The sequence below is a fragment of the Megascapheus bottae genome, chromosome 2 (genome assembly GCF_031878675.1).
Source record: "Megascapheus bottae isolate mThoBot1 chromosome 2, mThoBot2.hap1, whole genome shotgun sequence".
NCBI classification, from domain to species: Eukaryota; Metazoa; Chordata; class Mammalia; order Rodentia; family Geomyidae; genus Megascapheus; species Megascapheus bottae.
Genome location: NC_143510.1, coordinates 29,405,132 through 29,425,416, shown reverse-complemented (window position 1 = coordinate 29,425,416; position 20,285 = coordinate 29,405,132). Strand labels below are relative to the sequence as shown.

The 20,285-nt window shown below is 37.0% G+C and overlaps 1 protein-coding gene across 2 annotated transcripts in view; it reads left to right on the top strand.

Moving 5' to 3' along the window:
• Fhit (fragile histidine triad diadenosine triphosphatase) overlaps positions 1-20,285 on the top strand; it is a 1,032,375-nt gene that overhangs the window by 19,951 nt on the left and 992,139 nt on the right. Inside the window, exon 1 of one of the 2 annotated variants that reach the window (XM_090323236.1) lies at positions 4,596-4,662. The exons of the other annotated variant lie outside the window; for it this stretch is intronic. The gene's annotated coding sequence lies outside the window, so the exon portion shown is untranslated. Of the gene's footprint in view, positions 1-4,595; positions 4,663-20,285 lie in introns of those variants that run through there. 2 annotated transcript variants of the gene reach the window in all.

Below are 20,285 nucleotides of genomic sequence, written 5' to 3'. Positions count from 1 at the left end.
GTTTTTAGTTTTGAATGTCTTTTATGGATTCTTCTTTTCAGATTCACTTTGGGGTTCCAAGGAAAGCAGAGTAGGTTTGTTTTATCTTGCTCTTTTTTTTCTTTTTACAAGTGAAAACTGAGAAACAGAGGAGTTAAGTAACTCATGTCAAATCATGTATTTGATAAGCAGAAAACTGAAGGCTAAAAAAGCCAAGTTCTCTGACTGCTATTCACTTCAAATAAGGTCAAAAATTCAAAGAACTGTAATAAAAGTAATACTGTAATACAAAGACTAAGAAGGGGATGGATATGTGTAGTGAGGACAATGATAAACTACAGCAGGTGTCTGCAGAGATGGGAAATATGCCACCCCATCCTGCTCCAGTCAGTTATTGCCAAGTAGCATTTCTGGCCCAGTGTTTGATGCTTGATTGTTTAAAAGAAATGAAGCCAGAAATTAAGATTTCTATGCCAAACTATTAAGGGAACAGAAACATAGGCAGACAAATGAAGAAACTGTACCACAATTTTATTTTCCTTTGCAGCTATTTCTGACTGTGAGATATTCAATTTCTCTGGTTTTGGAACCTTAAGAGTTTAGTGAAGAAGCAGATAAGTTGTGAGGGGCAGGGTTACTCCTCATTCATGATCACATCTCTAAAGCTTAATAAAGTGCCTGCTGTTATGTAGTTTACTAGTGAATAATTTTTAATACAAAGTAAGGAACACAATTTAGCTTAGTGGTAGAGTGCTTGCCAGCATGCACGAAGACATGGGATCGATTCCTTGGTACCACGTACACAGAAAAAAGCCAGAAGTGGTGCTGAGGCTCAAGTGGCTCTAGCCTCGAGAAAGTCCAAGGACAGTGCTCAGGCCCTGAGTTGAAGCCCACGACTGGCAAAAAAAAAAAAAAAAAAGAAGAGAAAAGACAAGGTAAGGAACAGTAACAGCAGGCCAATGGGTTCTCACAAAATGCATATGGCAAGCCTAGAAAACATTGAAAATATAGAAAGAAAGTTAATCCTTCCTTCCTTCCTTTCTTCCTTCCTTCCTTCCTTCCTTCCTTCCTTCCTTCCTTCCTTCCTTCCTTCCTTCCTTCCTTTCTGCTTTCTTCTTTCTCTTTCTTTATTTCCTTCCACTGTTTTTGTCTTGGTGATGGTACTGGAACTTGAATTCCAGTTTAGCTTTTGTAGTACTAGTTGGTGCTCTCATCACTCAACTCATGCTTCCAGCTCTAGCTTTTTCTGGTTAATTGGACATGAGAATGTTTTTGATTTGTCTGTCTCTGCTACCTTACAACTATAATCTTCACATCTCAGCCCTCTTAGTTAGAATTATATGCAAGAGCCACTGGTACCCCAGTTCCATTATTTATTCTTTTTCTGAAGAGAAATTTCCAGAGAGGTAGAAAGAAGATGAAATTTTTATGTTTCTTGAGTTACTGAAAAAATATTAATTATAGCAAATGTAGTATATTCCCCCCATGCTCGTTTTATAACTTAGTGCTCTGAACTTTCAAGCGCCATGGTGTGTAAAAATGATGGCTTCATCCAAGGGAGTCTCATTCAAATACTTATGGAAAAACTTCACCTACCTTAAAATATTTTTTAAAATGTCTGTTATTGTAAAGGAGTGATAAATACCATTGGACGTTTGGCTTAATGTTACCCTAAAATACAGATATGTTGATATAGATTCAAATATATAACTATAAAAATACCTAAAACTGTTCTATCAACTTCTCAATGAACACTGAGGTTTTTTGTTTCATTGCCAAGGACTTGGTCCCCTTATTTTCCTTTAAACAATAAAATATAAGGAATGATGCTTTGCTTAAGTTTTTTGTTTGTTTTGTTTTGTTTTGTTTTGTTTTGTGTCGGTCCTTGTTCTTGAACTCTGGGCCTGGGCATTGTCCCTGAGCTCTTCAGATCAAGGCTACTGCCCTATCCCTTGAGCCATAGCACCACTTCTGGTTTTCTGGTGCTTAATTGGAGATAAGAGTCTCACAGACTTTAGCGCCCAGGTTGACTTTGAACAATGATCCTCACATCTCGGCCTCCTGAGTAGCTAGGATTACAGGCATGAGCCACCATGCCTAGCTTGCTTGAGTTTTTATAGCAACAAAATAAAGACTGATATAAATGTAATGGATAAAACCTATTGTCCTATCTTTAGTCAATTTCAAAGGCAGACTTCTATTTTTTTTGTCAGTCCTGGGGCTTGAACATAGGTCCTAGTGTACTTTCCCTGAACTTTTTGGTCAAATTTAGCATTCTACTGCTTTGAGCCACAATTACACTTCCAGTTTTCTGGTAGGTAATTAGAGGTAAGAGTCTTATGGACTTTTCTGACTGAGCTGATTTTGAACTTCAATCCTTAGATCTTAGCCTCCTGAATAGCTAGAATTACAGATGTGAGATACCAATACCCAGTGCAGACATCTACTTTCATGTAATATTTTCCCACCTTTAGAATATTTCATTACTCTGCTTTAATTAAAGTTAACAGTGAAGCATGTATCTAGAAATTTTCCTTCTACCCTTTCACCCATCTGGATTTTGAGTAAAATATCCAAAGCAAAGCAAAATAATTTACCTCCAACCATCCTGTCTCACTCTGCTTTTAAGCTCAGCTTTGCAATTAAGTAACTTACCAACTTAGAATTAGCAATAAACAGCAACTCCAGATCTGTAGGGCTTACAAGCAAGTCAGAAGTGATACTTGCGATGATTACATTCCTAAGCCCACAATTATCACAGCTCAGAACTAATTTTTATGCCTTAAATAAAACCAAAAGAATCTACACAAAGCACTTCATTTTTTTTCTGGCAATGTTAATTTAAAACTAAAGTGTTCACTGGAAAGTCATCCTCTTTAAAATGCATTTCCTGAGAACCACTTACTTGAGGAAGGAGAAGCTACTATAATTTTAATTTTTCAGGTGTAAATCCCCTTACTCCTTCCAATTGCTATGGAGAGACCACTTGTATATATTTATTTTTTAATTGTGATAGTTCAAAAATTATTCTTCAAGGCAGTTCTCTCAGGTTTGCCAATTGTACACATTTACACACTACAATACTTTATTAAGTCAAAAGAATTGCTTGACAGTGCCTGAAACTGAAATAAGACAACATCCTAGAGACCTAAATTAGGCAGTGAATAATAGCCTGATAGCACCTTGGGTTATATCACATGTCTCTTGGCAAAATGCCCAAATGCTTTTGCAGCTGTCTTTGGAACAGTGTACTCCACAGCTAGGCCAGGGTCTAGGGAAGCACTGGGACAGCTGTAGCCCAGGCAACATGCCCTTTCCCCATGCAGTGCTGTGAGGAGGGAAAGCCACATCTCCCTCTAAAGCCTTAGCAGCTGAAATGTGTTGAGGCTGGAGGGAATTTCATCGAGAGCCCCTTAATTTTCATATGACAGGAATCTTACGTTATCTTTTTGACCTTTGCCTTCAAAGTAGCAAATGTCTTGAACAATTTTGCCATGGACTCTATCTGGAATAAGAATTTTATACACACATATACATATACAAGCAGACATACACACTTTTAAAACTTTGATTTATACAGTCTAAAATTGGACAATCTGGCAACACTATACCATTGTATAATATACATATATTGTGTGTGTGTGTGTGTGTGTGTGTGTATGTGTGTGTGTGTGTGTATGTTAGTTGTGGGCTTGAATTCAGAGTCTGGGTGCTGTCCCTCAGCGCTTGTGTGCAAGGCTAGTGCTCTACCACTTGAGCCACAGCTCCCTTTCCTCATTATTATTTCTTGTTCACTACTCAATACCCTACCTCTAGCCTTACCTATATGGCTCTGAGTACAATTCACAATCCTTACTGTGTACATTTCCTGGGGCAATTTTATGTACCCCTGTTCCTATTGATCTCCAGGCTCATACAATAGCTCTTTAATGGAACATTTTAATCTTAATGTTCCTTCCATGCCTCGCTCAATATCTCTAATGCTAAAATCTTGTTCATTCCAGGAGTTGCATGGTTTTGTTAATCACTTAATCTATTGTATCTCATATTATTTTTTGAAATATATTTTTGCTGGCATGGTGCAGTGGCTACTCTGGAGGCTGAGATCTGAGGATTAAGGTTCAAAGCCAGCCCAGGAACAAAAGGACCTGAGACTCTTATCTCCAGTTAATCTCTACAAAATGGGAAGCGGGGCTTGGCTCAAGGGTACGATGGTAGCCTTAAGCTGAAGAGCTCAGGGACAGTGCCCATTCCCAAAGGTAGGGTGATAGCCGTGAGCTGAAGAGCTCAGGGACAGCATCCAGTCCCAGAGTTCAAGCCCCATGACCCCCACAAAAATTGTATTTTTATCTTACAAATAAGGAAACTGAGGGTAGAGGCAGATTGTTTGATTTCAGAGTCCATGTTTGATCTAATTTCTGTATAGGATTGACCAGGCTATATGTTTTTCCTTTTCATTCTCTTAGGAAAATGCCAGCTAATTAAACATGTAATACACTTAGTGATAGTATTGCTACCTCTTCCCCTATATTCTCCATCCTTTCAAGACATACGTAACATGCTAATATGTACCTTTAAGATTATGATTTTGTTTCTACAGGAGAGAATCTAAGCTTTTATAGCAACTCATATGGCCTAGATCCAAATGAATGTACCCAAGTGAAATGCAAGTTTACTCCATAGGTAATTATAAAAATATTAATAATCACAATTTAATAGCCAAATTATAAAGGTAAACATAAAGAAGTATGAAAATTAATATAATTGTATATTTCTTTAATCCAGTTTGATAATAAGCTCCAATTTAGTTCCTCCTTTGTCTCATTACATACTTCTAACATTAGATGTGATACCTTTTCTCCATACTTAACAGAAAGTAAGTTCTGCTGTGGATACCAGTCTGTCTACTTTTTATTTTTTTTAAATAAAACAATGTTTTCTTTTACTGACAGTTTTCAGAGATATCCAAAACAGGGATAATTTGAGGAAAGTTATAGGAGCGGCTGCATATGAAACCAGTTAGTAAGCTGCCCAGCCAAATGTAACATTGCTATAAGGGAAAGTGGAGAGATCAGATTAAAAGTAGGTATGTTTTCTTTTGTGAAATTTAAAAATTGATGCTATTTCCTTTCTGCCTGTTGTTCATGGAAGTGGATAGAAGGTGCTTGCTTTCTCTTGCTTTCCTTTCCATTCTTTAGATGTGATTTTTTTTCTTGTGTATTTTTCTCACATTTTGTCACCTTATTACTCCTTCCTTCCTTCCTTCCTTCCTTTTTATTGTATTTTATTGTCTGGGTAATATATAGAGGGGTTACAATTACATTCATCAGATAGTGTGTGCATTACTTCTCGAACTTTGATACGCCTGCTCATGTTTTTGTCCCTCTTTTCCTGCCCCACCCTCCCAATCATCCCTTCCCTTCCCTATTTCAAATAAACAAATAAATGTATACACAATATACCAGGTAGCAAAGTCAGATACAGTAGGCACATGAGATTAGCCATAAGGGGAAAAATAGGAGAAAAGAAATAACTTCATGTAGTACATTAACAACAACAATCACTAAGATAAATCTCTCATTTCCATATCTTAGAGTTCATTTCATTTAGTCTCATCCTGTATGATCATATGTACGTAGCTTTTGAGCTTTAGTGATCCTTGACTAGGAGAGCCCTAGATGTGTACTAATTATTACAAATGAGGGAAGCCATGTAGATTACATTCCTTTGGATCTGGCTTAGTTCACTTAATATGATTTTTTTCCAAGTCTTTCCATCTTTGGCCATAAAAGAAATGCAAATCAAAACAACTTTGATATTCCACCTCACTCCAGTTAGAATGGCCATAATCAAGAAATCTAATAACAGCAGTCTGTCTACTTTTGATGCTATGTACCTCATGATACTATCAGATCCCACAGATTGGCATCACAGACCCCCAAAATAATCTCCCCATTGAGATGTCAACAATAAACTAGGGTTGCTTTCATTGTTTTTGGCTGACAAGGCATAAGTGAGATTTGATTGAGATACTAGAGTAGCTTCCAGAACTTACCAGAAAAAAAAATGTTGCAAAATGTATGATGAAGAGATCAAGGCATGGGAAGGGCCTGGGAAGCTCCCATGTGTTTTCAATGTGAGTCATCCTACTTCGACATGTTCAGATGTTGGAAGTTCCCCAGACCCTGCAAAGTTAGCTTTTATGGAGGCCGTTTTATTTAAACACAATTCCTTAGATCATTATGAATCACTGATCCAACTTTCTCTCCTCTTTGGAGATTACATTTTGGATATGAAAGTCCTAACCTTCTAAACTTGCCTTTATTTTTATTTATTTATTTTTTTGCAGATATGGGTGTGATGTTTAAGCAGTTCCCATCCTGAAACTACCTAATGGCTGAAAGTATTCAGCCAACTCTTATTAGCATATAGAAAAGACATTTGTCACCTCTAAGATTCCATGGAATATGGGAGTCAGAATAGTTCAGGAAAATGGAAAAGACCAAAAATTCACTCCCTATTATACAAACTATATCTAAAATTTTATCCCTTAGGATGTAATCAATATTTGAAAAGGTTTAATGTGAGAGATATTGTACCTTCTGTTTGATTGTCAGTCTTTGAAATCCTGTATATGTTTAGGCTCACAGAACATCTCATTCAGACTAGTCATATTACTGGTGCTCAATGGATACATGTGGCTCATGGATACTTGTGCCATTAGCTTTATATATACACATAGAAAAGAGGATAGTGGTAGAGGAAGGGAGGGGAATGAGAGAAGGACAGGAAGAGAGGAAGGAGATAGGACTTTTGATGGGAAAGGGATAAATCAGAATTTCCCTGCCCTGGTTTAGACTTCCTCTCTAATGCTATGAGCATTGATGTGCTGAGAGAGTTTTTGAATAAATTATTTATTCCTTTTTTCATGGACATAGCTGCCAATGTTTAGCAAGCCAGAGTAGGTGGTATAATCTTAGTATTTTTCTCCTGCTCTTAGGGCAATTTTAGAGTTTTAATGGAGGGAGTTAGGATATGATTTTACAGGAGTATGTTTCATCTCCCAGAGTGGTTTCTATTCCCTTGCAAGCCTGAGGTGAGATCATAAGTCCAAATCGATTCAGTTCTAGAAGAACTTATATTTTGTCTGCTATAGAGATAGCTTCTGAACACAAAGAAAGCAAGGTAGTATTGTTGGGAATGTGGGAATTCACGAATAATGCAGTAAAGTTTGTGATAAAGGTGGTAAAGTCATTTCGAGCAATGCCAAAATGGACAGCCTGAATCCACAATGGAAGTTCGTTAGACGCTCTAGTAACTGATTACTAATACCCAGAGATGAAGACTAATACCCTTCAATTATATATGACTGTTATTACTTTGAGAAAACTGCTTCTGAATTGTTTTATTTGATGGTGTTTTTAAAGGGAAATAGGTTTTCTTTGCAATCTTTTGTGTTTTTCTTTTTCCTAAGATAGATGCAAAAAAACTGAGCATTTCTAGTGAGTGTGTATTTCTAGTTCATTCACTGATTTGAATTTCAAGTTGTAATGATAGAGTCATAAAAATTTGCCCTGAGCACCTTTTCAGATGATTGTAGCCTAAAAGCACTTTTAAATGCAATATGACGGGACTTAATGACTCTTGCATTGCGGTTTGAGGTGTTCTATTGGGAAAAGGAACCTATTTGATTCTTTTCTTTTGCTGAAAGCCTTCTGAGTTTCTTCTACTGAAATGGCAGCAAGTGCTGTTTAAACATATGTTTGCACTTCATCTGTCCCAGAGACTCCTCTTATTATGTCATTTTTTTATAGAGAACCCGGGTACTTGAGATGTATTGCTAATATAGAAAAGAAGCACCCTGGCCCCTTGAGCTTTCAATTAATGCAGACAAATTCAGCCCAAGTGAAAGATAAAGCACTAGGCACCAATGGACAGTCTCCAGAGTGGTTTTAGAGAAGTTGCTTATGGCCATATTTTGAAATGCTTCCACTTTAAAATGGAGCTTTCCTTCATCTATCCCTCTGGTTGATTGCTTATCCTGTGGTGGACATTCTAAGTAGGTCTGTAGACATGCATAGGCAGCCTTGGAAAGGAAAGTCTTCATGAAGAGCATGGTCACATTTGTTCACGTGATTAGCTAATTATGATCACTACAAAATAATATATTAAAATATAAGGCATAGCCAGGCACCAGTGGCTCATGGATGTAATCCTAGCTCCTCAGGAAGCTGAGATCTGAGGATTGTGGTCAAAGTCAGCCCAAGCACAAAAGTCTGTGACACTCTTATCTCCAGTTAACCATAGAAAAGCAGAAGTGGCACGGTGGCTCAAGTTGTAGAGCTTTACCCTTAAGCTGAAGAGCTCAGGTACAGTGCGCAGGCACAGAATTCAAGCCCCAAGACAGGCCAAAAAATAACAGTAAGGCATAGAATAAGTACACCACTAAATAGTTTTACCTGTTCTTCTCATCTACATGCAATTGTAACCCATTTGATATCTTGTTTCTACCTTTGTTCAATTACATGTTCATGAGATGCATCCATTGTGTTGGAAGTTCCAGTACTTCATAACTTTTTAAATGAAATATTTCATTGCATGAGTATACCATATTTAACTGACTCATGTTTCTGTTGGTGGGCAGTTGGATTATTTCCAGCTTTATGTAAATTCTGTTTTTGTCAGGACATTCAAGTGGTAGCATTTATCCAAGGATCTAGAGCATGCAGTTCTTTGTGATGATGGAAAATTCTATTCTTTCTCCCATTGGCTTGTGTTCTAGACTAAATGTGCTTGGTGATTTTTCTTCACCTAATTTTAAGAATATTTTAATTTAAAATATTGTTTAATTGACCAAAAAGCAGAAACTTTATAAAATAGTGTCTTCCCTGGAAAATTCTTATAAAGAGAGCATGGAAACTATTCCACATTTAAAAAATATATTTCAAGCATTATATGGTCACAAAATAATGAGAGAACTCTGAAAACTAAGCAAAAGTTCGTTGATGATCTAACAGCAATATTTTTATATTTCTTGATCAGATGCCATGTGCCATGAACTAACTCTACTGGGTAAGATGTGTAATGTCTCCTTTGATTTACTCCAAGAATAATTACTATCCCATTTTTTTTATTTTAGAAAATAAGACTTTCATGTATACAGTGAGGTTCTCCAGATGACACAGTATATTGATGACAGAGCAAGATTCAAATCCAGATATTTGACTAGCACTGTGTTCTTGATCATTGCACTCACGTATGAAGAGGATTTATTAAGAAATAACTTCTTTGGAATATGTTTGCCCATGCTCTTCCCTTAAGACCAAGCATAACTGTTATTAAAAACAAAATCAGAAGCTAGGGGCCAGTGTCTTGGCTACTCAGGAGACTGAGATCTAAGGATCAGGACTTGATGCCAGCCCAGACAGGAAAGTGAGAGAGATTCCAGTTTATCACAAAAAGCCAGAAGTGGAGCTATGGCTCATGTGCTTGAGTGTTAAGCCTTGAACAAAAGATTTCAGGGACAGTAACCAGTTCTTGAGTTCAAGCTCTAGGTCTGGCACATAACACACACACACAGACACACACACACACAGACACACACACACACACACACACACACAGGATGTCAGTTTGAATCCATCAAACCTTGGTTTTTAACTTTCAGTGGCTCCCATTGTCACTAATACAAGACTCAAAGTTTAAGTCCTGTTTTTCAAAGTTTCCTCTGATGGGCTCCATCCTCTTCTCAGGCTTCACGGTGCATCTACCAGCTTTCCTTCAATAGACAGCAGTTTGTGAACTTTGCATATTTATTTATTTCTAAGTATGTGGTACTGAGGAATCGAACCCAGGTCTTCATGCATGCTAGGCAAGCACTCTACCACTAGGCCAAACTCCTGGCCCCTTTTGCATGTTTTTGAACCAACCAGGCTTGTTCCTATCTAAGGATGAGTTTTTGAATTCATCATCTTTCTGCTCACAATATTCTTTTCTAGATCTCTGTATGATTCATTCCATGTCATTACACTCTCAAGCCAGATGTTATATTCCTACAGTCCTCTGAGCAACACATTGTCTTATTTTTTCCTTCCTAATGTGTATAACTCTAAATTTGATTCGTTCATTTAGATTATTACTTATTTGTTTTTTTGTCTCATCCAACTTTCATGCTCACTGAGTGGTCTTTAGAATCTAGAAAAAGCATCTGGCTCTCAGTTGACAAATATTAATTAGTTGAAAATCAAAGGAATGAGTAACTTTACATTTGCAGAGGTTAATGTAATTCCATAGTATATTTTCTTACATGTTCTTCATGATCTTTATGTATTTTATACAGAAGAAAATCCTGTTTTTAAAATGTGATTTTTACATGTTGGCTGGGTCCTCAATCTTACTCTAATAAAATGAAAGAGGAAAGCCGGGCACATTATTAATTTTATATTGGGAAGATGCTTGCAATTGCAGGAATTGACTTCTGGCAATGAAGCAATTTCCCAAATGTCAGAACTAATCGTATAATCTTGGAAAGTGGTTCTTTTTTTGTTGTTGTCATTATTTATTGTTTGTTTATTGCTCTTTGTAAAATATTAGAATGGAGAAACTGTGTCCAGCTCTGAAACATTGCATATGACACAAATCATAAAAATGAATGTAGTTTGTACTTTAGTTTCAAAGTAGAGAATGTCATAAAAAGCCATATCTCGATGCTCTTTAAATAGTGCCACCCCATTCTAACATGACAGCTCTTGGAATCATTACTGATCTTTTGTTCTACTCAATGCATGGGGTTAACATAGATACCTTTAATAACAAGCTGCTCCCCTTATCCCATCATAAATAACAAGCTGCCACTTTGCCATTTGGAGGGCAATAGGCTAATTTCTGTAAATTCCCATTTACCATTCTTTTAGCTGTTCTTGATTTTGTTTGAAAGTTTTTAATTTAAATGTCTTTAACCTTGTGGGCTCCAAGGAAATAATGTCAAAGAGATCTGTAGCTGATACTGCATACACTTCTTAGGATGTGTAGAGAGTAGGTGTGATGGGCAGGATTGGGGTTTTTGTGCCCTGTGGAGAAAAGAAATCTGCCTTAGGAGAAATATAACTGGACAGTTCAGCCTACCAGTGGTAAAGAACTATGTTTCTCTGCTAGTCTAGGCAGAATTCCTTATTATATCTGCATCAAATTACATTCCTTGCCTCTGATGCAAGTCTACACATTCATCTTCTCCATCTACCTCAGGCTTTTATTAATGCTTCAACCCCCAGGCAGTGCAGAAATGCAAACTTCTGTTTACCATTTCTGAGTAATGATGTTAATTCCAATGTCCAGGGATAATGTATCACTTATTAAACACTGTAGCAATAATCATTAGGTGGTAATTCAAAGGGAAACAACAACAATAACAACAAGAACAACAAAAAGAATAGACAAGAACCTCTCCCAGCCCTCAGGAAAAAGTGGACAGGATTTAGCGAAAGCAGAAATTTGCAGAATAATAGTGCAGAAGGGTTAAGAGCCCTACTGCTGACTTGCTTCAGAATTACCAATTTCTCTTAACTTTAGTTGACACATTCATAAACTGAGAATAACAACCATACCTGCCTCCCAGAGTTGTGAAGGTTCACTGTGAGATTATGTGTAGAACCCTTGCAGAGTGATGCTTGTAGCAAGTTTGATTAAAGTCTTTAATGTCAGAATTCTTGGAAGAACAATGCTGTCACCTTCATGAGTCCTGCTGTCTACCCACTTTTCACCAAAACCAGCAAAGGCACTTCAACGCACAGGTACAAATGCTTTCTGACAGGTCATAAAACCAAAGACTTCAGTAGAAAAACTTCTATCTCTATCCAATCCCCTAATTATCTTCTTTAAAGAAAACCATACTTATAAGAAAGATTTACAAACTATCATGTAGTATCAAAATATTCTAAACAAAGCTCTGAACCTAAGGTTTCCGAAGCTCTCTTCAGTCAACTAAATTTTGTAAAGATCAGTCTCCTCTGGAAAGATGTCTAGAACCAGTAGACCTAAAATGCAAAATGTTTCGAGAGCAAGCTCAAATATATAAATATAACCATTTTCTCCACATTTGCTTTGTCTGTGTTCAAGGATGAACATTCTTGACCAATACTGAATCTTCCCAGTCCAAAGAGAGCCATGACTCAGTGTGGCCATGATTTGATTCTATCGATCACTTGCTGGAAGATTCTAGTCCCTTCTCTCACTCCTGTTTAATCATTTCAATGGAATATCCTTCTTTCTGGGGAGCTTTTTGGCTCCAAGTTCCTATGGGACACTTTCATTTTATTCTGTCATTTAATTCAGAATTTTCAATCTAGCCCTCAAAATATTTTTATCCTAGTGGGAAGAAAATAGGCTAAACGAACAACCAAAATACAAAGCTGCTTTGACAGCACAGTGTGAGGCTGGGTATTAGGATCAACATCACTTGGGGTGATACAATAAATACCAGCCTCGATGCTGTCCACATCCTAATTCCCAAAATATTAGCTCATAGGGCTAAATGGACTTAGTTAGAGGTAGATAGGTTATTACATATTATTGCAGTCTTCATAAGAAGAAGATAAGTTAGTGGCAGGAACTATGAGGGCAGCAGCTCAGGGCGGCATAGTTCAAGAAAGGGGGCCACAGGTCAAGAAACGTGGGTGATCTTGGAAAACTAAAAGATTCTATTTTGGAAGATCCACCATGAGCCAATTTAGCTACCTTTATGTTAACCCTTCTAAGACTTATTTTAGATTTCTGACCTTTAAAACTAAAAGGACAAGTCTATGTGGTTTTAAACCACTAAATTGTTAGTAATTTAGTAATCAACAATAGGAAACTAATATATGTGGGGACTGAAGCCATGGCTGAAGTAGAAGAATGCAAGGTCCTGAGTTCAATCCCCAGGACTGCTAGTACAACCAGAATTTATTTAAAATGTAGAATCTAAAGTCAATAGACAAGATTTATGCAGTCAAAACTCTGGGGTTGGTGCTAAACTATAATTGAACAAGGCCTCAGGTAATTCTCCTTCATATAAGACTTTGAAGACTACAGTGAGAATGCATAAAAGGAATTACATCTGTTTTTAGACACCAGGGACAGTTTATAATTGTCTGCTCTGCTTGAGGTCACATGGCTATGTTTTTAAACCAATCTATATGTTTATCACATGACATTTCCTGTGTCTCCCCCAGGCAAAGGGACATGATGATTGCACATCTCTTAAGGAATACAAGAAACTTCAGGGACTTCTCAAAGGAAACAGAAAAATGTTACTAAAAGAAGGATGGGTTAGTTTGCTGGACAGACAAGTAAGGCTGTCCAATATTTGATTGTAGTGGTCAGATACAGATGAAAAGACATCTTAGAATAGGAGAAAATTTACCTTCAGGAAATGGCGTAAATGAGTTATAGCAACTGTATGGTGCTAAGAGAGTGGGTGGGGGATTTTGAGTAGGATGAGATAGTTTGGGAGACTTTTAAATGCAAACTCTGAACTTGGATTATGTTCTGTGATGACTAGGGAACATACAATGTTTGTTTAATCATATTTTTTTCTTTAGGCAATTGTACAAAGAAGATACTATTAGTGATTCAATTTTTAAATACCCTGCATTTGTGTGTGTGTGTGTGTGTGTGTGTGTGTGTTCATGTGCTTGTGTGTGTACATACAGGCAAGTCTTGTAGCTTGAACTCATGGCTTCAGCAATGTCTCTGAGCTTCTTTTTTTCAAAGCTAGCATTCTTCCACTTGAGTCATAGCTTCACTTTCTGAGTAATTTATTGGAGGTAAGAGTCTCACAGACTTGCCTACCCAAGCTGGTCTTCAACCACAATCCTCAGATCTCAGCCTCCTCAGTAGCTAGGATTACAGAGGCCTTTTGACTATCACCCCTATCATCATTCTCCCCAATTCTACACTGTTTTTTGAGAAGGGAGTAGCATCACAAATATGGGCTTTAGACTCGCAACTGCCTAAATATCATGTCCCCTTTGTACTAATGCTTGCCATTCTATATGCATATTAAATTCTGATTATGCATCATTCTGGATATTCTCCATGAAAACAATTCTTTTTGCATCCAATGGTGTGTTTCTCTCTTTCAAAAATGACTTTGGAACTAGCATATCATACATAGTAATGAATACACACACACACACACACACACACACACACACACACACGGAGACTTCACACACATACACACAAACACACCTTGAAATTATACTTAGTCTTACTGTTATATATGTGGTTTATTCTATATATTCTATTTTATATTTGATTCTATTTTAGTTTTTAAAATTCTGGCAACAATTTCCTTTTTGTGGAATTTTTCACTACCTGAAATTGCTAATTTTCATTACTTTATGTAGTATTTTAAAATTAATTTCAATTATGAATTTTTATTTCTCTCTTTTTTAGGATCTAATTTCTGTCTCCCAGTGTTCTTTTAACCAATAAAAATAAATGATAGAATACCTTAAACATATTTTCGTTAATTTAAGGTTATTACATGATTCTAAGTCAACTTGGTAGCACCACATATGTTCTTATACACATTAGGTTTTTATACATAACTAGTCCTAAACATGTTTTTAGTTTTTATTCTTTCTTTAAAAGTGTGAAGCTATCTCCAAGTTTTAGTTACCCATCTATAGATTAGTGATTAATTATATCTTTCACCCTGAACCTTGAAAATTTGCAAAAATCAAATAAGTTAATGTAGAAGAAAAGTCCTTTTACTGCGAGATATATCATCTGATTAAATGTGGCAGCTGTTTTTGGCCACGTGGCTGTAGTTTTTGGCCTTGTATGGAAAAGAGTTTAGAGAATGTACCTGGCTTCTACCAGAAAAAAATACTGCTAATAATTTGGAGCTGTTTTCTATTAGCTTCAGGAGTGCTGAGTCTATGTGTCCCATGTTTACCGTTTTAAAATAATCACTTTATAGATTCATCATCTTCTTACCTATCTGTGCTAGACTCAGTTTAGGCAACATTCCCTATCTGTGGGTTTAGCTGGTTTCTGCTGCCTTTACGGATGCAGAGCCAGCTCATTCTTCCACATTACATTGCTGTTTACAATGGAGGAAGGCTGTCACAGTGACTCCTCCCACTCTCTCATGGCCTCCCCTGGTCCACTGTGGCCAGAGATGCACTGGACATCTTAGATTCTATGCACATGCAACTGGGAGGTGTATGTGGACATTGATGGGGAATATTCTCTTCCATTACTTTCTTCCCATAAGCATGTGGGTCCAAAGATGTTCTTTCACATGGCCTGTTGTCAAGGAGATCTGACAATCAATGGGGCTTAACACAGTCTCACCTAATTTAAGAAAGATGTATTCTCCTTTCCCTTTTTTTTCCTTCTGACTTCCTTGGGTAGTACATTATTGTAAATTAGAAGTGTGTGAGATTTCTGTGTAATATGGGCTAAGCCGACATTTAATCATCCAGATAAATTTGAGTCCGACAGAGATGGGGCAGGGCAGAGAGGGAGGAAGGAAAAAGATGTCTAGTATGAGAGTCACCATTATTCCCTTCTTTCCTGTGATTGACCTAGTGAACACTAAGGAGTGATCTGAGGCCTACTGAGTATATATCTCTGGAACTGTTGTCTGGATTTATGAGTAGGCAGAGAGCTGATTTTTATTTTCTGTGATAACTTCCCACAGTAAGTAGGTGGGAGGGTGCAGTGATTGATGAACTAAATTAGATGGAAAGTGGCTCAAATCAGATTCTAGGTGATTGCTCCTGCCTCTTGACTCACTGCACTTATTTTCTATTCCACTCATTTAGCAAATGATCATGGTCTGTCTTGTGACATTTCTTATATTGATGCTTTACTCTTTACCTTTTTGCATATTTCTGCATGGGGTTATCAGTTACTCTTTAAGGGTAGAAATGATATTTCATTTATTTTTGTATCTTTCTTATGCCTCATTCTGAACAAAGGCACGCTGATTCCATAGTATTTGATTAATAGTTGATACTTGAAATGGGATTTTTAAAAATAATTACTGTTGCTGAATGCATCTTGCCTGTAGAAAGATGGAAAATAGGGATAAGTCTATTTTAGCTTAAAATGTGCATCTTTGGAATAAATAAATTTGAGATAACTGTTTTGGTCAGCATTAGCAGAAATGATTTTGTTAATCGTAACAGTAAAACCTTGTCTCTCTAAGAAGGATATGATTGAATTATATGAATTTGCCAATATGTGTGTTATAAATATTGCAGTGTCATGTGGATCGATCTAATAAGTTAGATGCATCAATAATAATTCCTCTGACTGAGTCTGATATGGGAAAGAGTTGATTGGAGGCCCTGGGACAGGAAGTGATGGTAGGCCAGGCATCCCTGAACAACCAATGGTTTTTGTCCTGAGTTAAAAAGCTTGACTTGCTCTTCCTGTTTTGATGGAGTCCCAGAAACCTTTAATGACATTAACATGAAAGTCTTAACATGGGCCTCTGAAGGGTCAGGGCCTGATCTGTAGGCTGGCCTCAGCTGTCCCTGCAAACTGAATGAAGGTCAGAGAAGTAGAAAGTGGTGGCTAATGTCACTGTTTTGTACATTAAATCTATTTTCTTTTTTAAATTTCTGTATACTCAAGCAGCTTTGCCTCCTTTTCAGTTGATGATATCTTAAGGATGGTGAACTTCGGTCTGTCTACTGATTGACAAAGACTTACATTAACAGTTTTCTTTTTCATTCTTCTAGTTATTCCTCCAGGAAATTCAGTTTCACATGTACTAAACAATGCACCTTTGCTGTCTTTAATGTGTAAACAAGTTGGGGACTGATTTCAAGTTGGAAAAGAGAAAATGCAAAAGATAACTTGAGAAAAGATAACTTGACATTGAAAACAGAAGTTCAAGAAGCCTAAAAGAGCAGGTCTAGGACCAGAATTAATTTGTTGAGCATCTGTGCAACTCATAAGTGTAGATCTAAGAAGAAAAGCTAAAACTCACAGTATTAAAAATAAGATTTATGGCCGGGAGTTTGGCCTAGTGGTAGCGTGCTTGCCCAGCATGCATGAAGACCAGGGTTCGATTCCTCGGTACCACATACATAGAAAAAAAGCCAAAAATGGTGCTGAGGCTCAAGTGGTAGAGCTCTAGCCTTGAGAAAGTCCAAGGACAGTTCTCAGTCCCTGAGATTAAGCCCAGGACTGGCAAAAAAAATAAGATATATTCAAACATTGTAGAATTTCCCTCCTTTTTCATGATGTGGCTTTGGTTGATTTTTAGCATAAGTGAACCTACCATCTTATGTACATGTTCTCAGAGGTTTTTGTTTTTGTAACAGCTCTAAAACCCAGTTTATAAGTGGAGAAAATGATCCTCAGAGAGTTTAATCAATGCCTTTTCTACTGCTCTGTCCTTTGTTTCTTTTTATTATCAGACACTTTCAACATGAGAATGTTGTCGATGAAGGCCCCTTAGGCTGCTGTCTATACCCAACAGTGACAATTAGGCTTTATAGAGGATAGCAACTTATGTTTCTCTAAAAATGGAAATGTCTTTATTTGACCTTGTATTTTACAAGACCCCTATATATGTGGAATCAGAGGCCCTGCTCTAGAATCATAATATTCTCTTTATCAAGACCAGTGATGTGTAGCCACATGCAAGTTCTAGAGGATTTCTTCCAAACAGCTCAACACTGCTTCTCTCTACTTTGTTTTGTGGCTTAAGAATGTGTCTCAGGGAAGATGATCAATTTAACTGGTAGCTACATGCATCATCCTTTACCCTCTCTCTTCCTTTAACAGACACTGTCTCTTCAAGCAAAGATATGAAAAGATAAAACAAACAGTATAAAATTAAGGAACTGGAATTTCTGATCTACATTATGTGGCAAAGGGGCATTATACCTCTTTCCAAAATTATTGCTACTCAGCCTGGCTAGGATTGTCTCCTGAAAAGAGGGTGCCAGCAATCTGAGCACACCCTTTTGAAATAGTTATTTTGGAAGCTGAGCATATTTACTTGCTTATTTAGTGAAAACAATAGTTCTGTAGGATTTGTTTCTATTTCACACAAATACATTGAGCATCTTAAGGGTGGCAACACATGAGAATGATATGTTTCCATCTTTCATGACAAATTTGAGAAAACATCCATTGACAGAACACCTGGGTTATGTGGGGCCCAGATGGGCCAGTGATCTACCCTTGTTCTAACAATCACAGCTTTACTCTACTGCATTTGATCCTTAGGCCTGAAACTGATGCCATTTGCTTTTGTTTTGAGCTACAGTGGACATGAGCTCAATTTTGTCTCTTTCATGTTTCCCTGTGTGCTATTATTAATTATTTGTGAAGCAGAAAGAAGACAAAAAAAGTCATAAACTGGGTCTACCTGATGGTCTCAAAGGTAATTTAGCAAATGTGACACGGGAGTCAACAGGAAACCCATATACCCATCATCAGATTGTCATGTTGACAGGAAACAACACGTCCAATTTCTTTCCTGCAGGGCTTACTTTCAAACATGCCTACATGTAAATTATTAGACAGGAGTTAATAAGGGAAAATCTTTTAATAGAAATACAGAACCCTATTTAAAGTAGGGAAGGAAAGCACTCAGAGCACTGGAGGTTTGGATTAATTGTGTATCTATTGGGGAAATGTTCATTCTGCACACTGTACATGTGACAAAACATTTAGTGGAGAAAAATCATTTGATTCAAGCATTTTGAGAAAATCTGGGAACCTAAATGATATTAGATGCACAATTGTGGTACAAAGAGTATTTGTTTTACATGTCACAGTTTTCATTAAGTCATTGTTAGCTTCTAAGGCTCATTAAGGCAACATTTTCTTTTTTTATTTTAATGTATAGAGGGATTACAGTTATATTCGCCAGATAAAAGGTGCATTGTTTCTGGCACATTGATACCCCTTCTCATGTTTTTGTCCCCATTTCCCTCCCCCCACCCCGCCATATATATATATATATATATATAGTATATTATATAATATACAAGGTAACAAAGTCAGATACTGTAACAATGTGAGATTAACCAAAGGGCAACACAAGAGAAGAGAAAAAATAACATACTAAATTAAGAACAATAGTAACTCATAATTAAGTTCTTGTTTCCATGTCCTGGTGGTCCATTAATTAGGCCTCATCCTATATGGCCTTATGTATCCAGGGTTTGAGCTATTGTAATCCTCTGGTAGGAGAGTCCTAGGTTTGTACTAATTATTACAAATGAGGGAAACCATGAAGCCTATGTTCCTTTGGGTCTGGCTTACTTCACTTAATATGATTTTTTCTAAGTCTTTCCATTCCCTTACAAATAGGGCAATGTTGTTCTTTCTGATGGCAGTATAGAATTCCATTGTGTATAAATACCACGTCTTCATGATCCAATAACCTACTGAGGGGCATCTGGGTTGGTTCCATATCTTTGTTATGGTAAATAGTGCTGCAATGAACATCTTTATGTTAGTGGATTTAGTATGTCCTTGTTTCTGGACCATTGGGTATATGCCAAGTAGTGGAATAGACAACATTTTCTTTATAAAAACAGTAATCAAATAGCTGAGGTGAAACAGACAATACTGGGACTGCTTCTTAGTTTCATTAGAATATTACCACATGGTATTATATTTATATAGACATGTGATTAAAAAATAACACACAAATGTGTAGAAGGTATTGCTTTTGGAACTGGATTTGAAATGGTAAGTTTGCTTTGGGTCATTACAAAATATATTCAGAGAGACACTAAATGCTTCATAGAGATATTTGGTGAAGATAATGAGCAGTCAGAGAATTTTCACTGTGTAGATTGAGTTGATTTTATTTCATTGCAGAGAAGTCTTGATCTGAAATTAGCTTTGGTAATGATTTGAATATTCATAATTCTCTCAGCCTACGATGCTTAATATGTTCCAGTTAGGCCGAATTGTGCATCCTATCAAAAGTTGTAAGCTATGAGAATGTTGTAAAGTAAAATAGAGTGGGGCACTATAGAAAATATGAATTCATTGAATGTGGTAAGAGTTTGGCTACACACACACACACACACACACACACACACACACACACACACAAACACACACACAGTCTTTTTCTGTGTGTACCGGGGCCACACATACACATACACACACGCGTGCATGCGCGCACACACACACAAATGTATATTGTATGTATGTGTCAACCATGGTTATTAGCACATTGAAAACTATCTACCAACCTATTTATCTATATATTATTCTAGTTATGTGTCTGTCTAGCTCATCTATGTATTTTTCCTAGAGTTTGAGTTCAG